Raw genomic sequence first — 6902 nt, 5'->3', positions numbered from 1 at the left:
GACCCCGGTGCTCTTTCCTGCTCAGGCAGGGGGTCGGACTAGATGATCTACCTAGGTCCCTTCCGACTCTAGCTACTATGAAACTATGAAACCACAGGGGTGCGCTATGCTCAGCTGGGGCTGGGAGTCCCACAACTGAGGGGACTCTCCAGGCCCAGCAGCTGACAACTTTGGGTCCCAGCAGCGCCCCATGGCTGCCAAGACAGAGTCCCACGGCCACGGACACTGGGTCTCAAGCACTGTACCTCCTGGTGCTAGGACATAGCTGGGTCACAGCAGCTATGGGGCATGGCTGCAATCTCCCAGCTCTGGGGGATGCCCGGGGCTGGGGAATCACAATTGCTATGAACTTCCAGCCCTGGGGGTGCATGAAGCCCCCAGGGCTGGGAGATGGCAGCAGCTGAGGTCTCCTGGCACAAGGGCCTTCACACACCCTGGGGGCTGGGAAATCACAGTTGCTGGAGGGGGCTCCCAGCCACAGGACTTTGCTTCATGCCAATGTAGGGGAAGCCCAGGATTGGGTGCCTCCTGGACAAGCAGTAAGGAGTGATGGGACCTAATACACAATTACACAATCATGCCTTCTGCCATGCACATGTGGCATAGAAGCAGGTGTGATCAGATGCATCACACATTAGATCTCAATGCATCTTACCTGCACGTACAGAAGGGCCCTTGGTGTTATTCTAAAAGTAAGTGGAACTGCGGGGCTTCGATGTATTTGGCTCTCTGGACAAAGGTGAAAATCACTATGAAAGAAAAATCTCTTAACTCAACATAAATGCATTTTCCCTCCTCACTTGGCCCCTGCACTCACTCCATTGCCTCAGGAGAAACTACCAAAACAAATAATCTTTCAAAGTACCTTAACTCTCAACAGATCCAAAGTAATCTCTGGTTTATTTTAACCACAAGAGTGAAGGGAAGAACATTTCAGCATCAAAAATCCCTCACTCAGCATGGAAACCTGACCAGCAGCCATCTCTCAGTTAACAGGGTTGTAAATGCCAAGGATTTTAGTTGAATTCAAGTCGTTTCACGTAGGCAGATATACTCTCGAATATAGCAACAGTAAAATTCCCATTTCACTTTTGATCTGAAAAGCTCGATTCGATATTTCATACAGAAACAAAATACAGGTCTGTGTGGACTTTGAAAACTGTTCATGATGTTCCATGATGTACCACCTACTCCCAGTACTACTTCTCATTTTGACTTTGGGATCCTATACCGAATGAAGTTTCTGAGCAGTCTTCAGATAAAGCTTCATATAATTACACTCAAGTTATCCAATACCAAGGTGACAAAAAACTCTCAAAGCCAGAAATATGTATTTGCATGCACAGATGAAACACACAGTTTTAAATATGATCTGCTTGGAAAGAATCAGCATGGTTTTTGTAAAGGGAAATCCTGCCTCATCCATCTTCTGGAGTTCTTTGAAAATATTGACAAGCACATGGACTAGGGGGATCCAGCTGACATGATATATTTGGACTGTCAAAAAAAAACTTTTGACAAGGACCCACACCAAAGGCTTTTGAAAAAAACAAACAAACACGTTGCCAGAAGATTGGAGGGAAGGTTATTTCATGGTTCAAACGCTGGTTTAAAAGCTGGGTAGGTCTAAACGGTCACTATTCAGGACTGAAGGAGATCCAAAGTGGCTCCTGCCTACCACATTGAACTGAACCCACAACACAACAGGAGTGATGGTCACAAGTTCATGAGAAGGGATCCAAGTGTGAACACCAAGCAGAGAACACTAGATAGTGCTTACTGTGTCTCAGATGAGTGTCAGGAGCCAGTGGGCACCACCCAGTGAAACGCTGCCCGAGATGTGAATGGAGGAGTGACAGGAATATGGCCCCACAGTAGCCTGAGTTCTCCCCAGCCAGAGCCACCTTCCTGGTCTGGTAGATGGTGGACTTGACCAGTCAGAAGGAGGATGACCAGGATCCTCTGAGACTTGGTGTGGTCACAGATGAAGAGAACATAAAAGAACAGGTGTGGAGAGAAGTGCAGCCAGAACCTCAAGAGAAAGTCCCTGAGCAGATGATAAAGGGGCTGCAGCCTGGTACACACAAGAATGCTTGCATGGCTGGCACGTGTGGTCTGCAATGCCACAGATCTGTCTATGGTGCTGTATACAGCCTGTGCATGCTTATCTGGATGTACCCTATTTGTTTATTTGCTGGAAAGAAGTTGCATGCTGAAGACTGAACATAGTTAAGGTACTAAGGAAGCTTTGAATACTAATCTGAGCTTTACAACTGCTCCATGTCCTTAACTTTTCCATTAAAATTGAGATGATAATTTAGGGCTTAATTCAAAGCCGTAAACTGATATCAGTAAAAAGACTCCAGTTGATTTTAATTCACTTTGAAACAACCACCTACCTACTGGACTGCAGTGTTCACTTACTGTATTTACCCAAATCCAAGACAACTTTGAATTCAAAGCAATTCCTGCCCCAACCCCGCCCTTGAAACATGGAAAATTATAAATTTGATTAAATCGTCCATGTCTAGACTATATTTATTGGGAGGTCCTCCTCAATTCATCATTCCTCAATACCTGACAATTTCCACAGGGAAAGCAGTAGCAGGGGGCCAAGCAGCCTTCTCACCTCTCATCCTTCTGTTTCCACTTCCCCCCTTCTATGTCTGCTTCCTATCCCACCTTCCTCATGTCTGCCCCTGATGTCTGCCCTCTCTTCCCCACCACTTCCCTTTGCAGCAGCTCTGGCTCTGTGGAGGGCACGGAGAACATAGGCCAGGCAGCAGCTGAAGCTCGAGTTCCAGGCTTCTGGTTCCATTGGGGTCGAGGCCAGAACTACAGCAGTTTTCCCCACCAATCCTCGTTCTCCCCTTCTTGGGTGTCCCTTTCCCCATGTTGCCCCTGCAATATATGCCCCTTCCCCACACTCCCCTTACCCCATGTATCCCCTCCCCCACACTCCTCTGTGTTCCTGTTCCCCTGAACCCTTTGTCTGCACTCCCCTCATCTGTGTTCCTTCATCCTTTCTTGGCACTCCTCTCATCCTGTGCTGCCCTTCCCCTGTGCTCCCCTCCCCTCATGCTCCCCTCATTCTGCATTCTTCTAACCCCACACTCCCGCATACCAGCCTTTCCCCCATTCTCTTCCTGCACTGTGCACCCTTTCCTCAAGCTTCCCCCCACTCCTGATTGTCTTTTCCCCCCTATGCTCCACCCTGCACCACACACCCCTTCTTTTGGCTCTCTCTCCCTTTCCCCCCATGCTGTCCCTTGCACCTCATATCTTTCATCCATGCTCCACTCAGCACTGCACACCCATTTACCCATGTGTCCCCCTCCTCTGCTCTGTACACTCCCTGCTTGCCCTGTCCCAGGCCACAACATCTGTTCACCTGGCCTGTATTGAAATGCAAGATGAGGATTTCCCCTCCAAACCCCATGCTGAATGGTGGGGGGGTGGGGGGGGCACAAAAGAAAAAAAAGCCTCATCTTATACACAAGTAAGTATTTTTTGTTTTAATATTTTAAGGAAAATTATGCAGGTGAACTCATGAAACCCCCTGGTTGTGGGCTACCAATAATATTAAACGTTTTAAATGTGATTTTCTGTGTAAATGCCTAGCATCACAGAGCTTGTTTCTCTAAGCAAAGATTAAGTCACCATTATAAAGTTGGCTTCCTGCCATCTGAAATACCAAAAAAAATATCCTTCATGAAAGACCAAGCCCACAATCTTCAATAAAATACAGAATGTAAAAGGGTCTGGCTTTTCCTCATAAGATCAATCATCAATATTAAAAACAAAATTATATTTCATAGCATCCTAAAATGAAAAATGTATTCTTTTATCAATGGTCCATTCCATGTATAAAAATAAAACATGGTTATGTTGTTATTGTCAGATACATGGTTTCTAATAATTAGACAGACAAACCACAGACAATTATTAGGAACATTACATATTATCACATAGGAAATGTGGTGTTGAAGGACCTCCTTATCAATGCAACCATAACCTACATCTAAACAATTTTGTACTCATCTATGAAAGCCCTTCACACAAAATGTGTTTCATTACTTTTAAGAAACACTGATACCTTGAAAATGAAGCAGCTAAATATCCAAACCAAGAATACACTGCAACAGTGGGCATACTGAGAAGGCCTAACATGAGATCATTGGGCATTTTTACATGTGTTGTGGAACACGGCACCAGGCACTTTAATGAGTTGCACTCATTAAAAGCACCTGCGCATCACGGATATTAGTGTCAGTGCACATCCCTATGCTGAAAAAATGGCAGCAAGGGGCTTTGAACTAAAGCTCACCAAATGTGTTTTATTTCAAAGGGCCCCACCGCCATTTTTTCAGCGCAGAGACACACAGCAATGTTGATGCACGTGACACAATAGGTGCTGAAGTGCATCAATTTCCATGCTCCAGAAAGACTCAATTAATCAAGCCTGCTCCAATGTAATGGACTTCCAGCACATTGAGGCAGGCTCCACACGCATGTGTAGCAGCCCATTATCTCTGAAATTGTTGTGAACAGTGACAATAAGCAAAGGGCAAGAATGACCATGTCAGTTACTTCAACCAATGCCTTTGTTACTGTACTACTTATTTTACTTCCATTTTCTCCATAAGGCTAACTGGTCACCACTGAAGCAAGTGGCACATTTGTTTTATCATTCACCAGATGTTATTAATTTCTTCTTCTGAATGACTGAAACTCTAAGGGACATATAGCACTGAATTCCTGAAACTGAAATAAAAGAGTCCTCTATAGTAATTTAATTTTCTTCTACTTAGGCCCAGCTAGATTCTTGATCTAGCTGTGCTCGGCTTGCTTCAAATAAATCGGGAGATACTGACAAGGAGCTCTCAGAGGTTACCTTAGCTTTGGAGTTTGCTCCATTCTAATTTTTTTAAATAAGGTTAATTAACCTTCACGATGTTCTAAAAGGTCCAATTTCTTCTCACCGTATGTGATAGAATTGGGAACCTCTGACAGAAACAGTGCACCATCATTCCCAAATGCTGAAATATCATGTCAGGCCCTCAGTCATGAAATGAAAAATATGGGTTCTTGGTTTTGAATAGTTGAATCATATGTTCAAACTTATATTACCTACAATGAGGACTAGAAACTTCCTTTATTTTAAATGAAAGTTGAGATTCTTTTGTAACCACTTGTCAAAAATCAACCATTAGAAGGTTTGTATTGAAGTCACGAGAGGTAGCAACCCAGGAAAAAGGAACGTAAAAGGAACATTTTACTCCATTGGCTGTTTAAATATTTCAAATAGTTTCTAGGACAAAAAAGTGCCTTTCATTGATCATATTGATTGGTCTACATAAAAGTAAATAATATAAAATGAAAATGCAAGGACCACTAACCAATACTGGACTCTTCAGATAATGGTTGATCAGTGGCCATTTCATATTCACTTGAAATAATTTTCCATTGCTGTTTAAATGACAATGATGGCTTCTTTTCATCTATTTACATTTTAATTATGTGGCTTTTATCTTTAAAATTACATATGCATTAATACAAACTTAATATAAAAAAAAAACCTGACAAGTTAAAATATTGCTAGATTACAAAATTCATGAGCTGTACAAACCATTTGTTCTAGGTAAAAGCAAGTTTCTATGGTGGAAAGCTTAAATCTACGCCCTGACATTTGAAAAATGGTCACAGGATTCAATACTAAACCTACATGTGGCTGAGGGGAAAGTAAACATACTGATGTTCTCTGCTTGCTATTATGGGATCCTGATGAAGACAGTTGATATAATCTGGGTAATTAATCTGTGTCAACTCAAAGTGATTCTTATTCTCTAAAAGAAATTGGTCAAGATAAGGAGAACTGCAAATTGATTTTGTGCCCCTCCCACTTCTCAGATGAATCTGTGTTTGAAAGCAGTATTATTGGTTTGTTATTTACAACAGGCTGAACTCTAGTTATCCCATAAAGACATTTAGTGAACTTATAAGGATGAAAGGCTAGCCTACAAATTAGCTTCACAAACAGAAAATATAGCAGATGTCTCAAGCTAGCTAGCAATTACAGAGGCTTTTGTTTGAATACAGAAGTAACTAAATCAGAGGATTTTACACATCAGATATCAACTACAGACTAATGTTATAAACACTGTTTAAATTGCCTTCTGGAAATGCAAGCAAATATGGATTGTTTCTCACATATCTCCATCTGTCTGAAAACTAACATAGTTCAAGATAACCTCCTTCATGACAATGGGAGATTGGTCATTTTGAAACAAATTTAAGTCACTCTGACTTAATAAACAATACTTATCACTAACTGATCTGAAAGTCTCTTGGAGTTGGAGCCAAAGATTCCTGGATTAAACATTAGAGCAAAGGAAGTGATACAGGAACAAGAACAAGTCAAACAACATCTAATACAGGAAAGAAAAACATAGGCAAATTTTATTGCATCACAGAAACCTATCAAATTTTCACTCAGGATTGTCTTACGCTTCTGGTACATGGAAATTACATTTACTTGTGTAGCAAAGCACTAAGATGTGCCTACTTCTTTATGGCTGGAGCACCCTCACCAGGGAGCTCTGCAGGATAAGCAGAGCTCCACAGCTGCAAGGTGCTGGCAACAGCCAAAGGGAATAATTAGGCAGCACCTGCAGACATCATGTGACCAGAAGGAGGCAGGGTTTGAGGGCACATATGCCTAATGCTGGAGCTAGCAGGCATACTCTACCTCTGGCAACTGCCAGGGAAGGAGCTTCTGCCTGCTTCTCAAGGAAGCGATCCTCAGTGCACAAGCTAAATCTATTCCAGCACGGAGGAAAGGCAGCAAGAAGGCACAGCAGCCCCCCCAAGGCTAAAAAGAAAAGCCTACAAAGGATGGAGGA

General features: G+C 42.8%; 1 protein-coding gene across 1 annotated transcript in view; it reads right to left on the bottom strand.

The window, feature by feature from the left end:
• The window catches only part of RBFOX1 (RNA binding protein, fox-1 homolog 1), a 1970253-nt gene that overhangs the window by 987228 nt on the left and 976123 nt on the right, over positions 1 to 6902 (bottom strand). The gene's annotated exons all lie outside the window — the stretch shown is intronic.

The sequence above is a fragment of the Crocodylus porosus genome, unplaced genomic scaffold, assembly GCF_001723895.1.
Source record: "Crocodylus porosus isolate Cpor-Errol unplaced genomic scaffold, CroPor_comp1, whole genome shotgun sequence".
NCBI lineage: Eukaryota > Metazoa > Chordata > Crocodylia > Crocodylidae > Crocodylus > Crocodylus porosus.
Note: the sequence above shows the minus strand (reverse complement) of the source record. Positions and strands in the feature narration are given on the sequence as shown.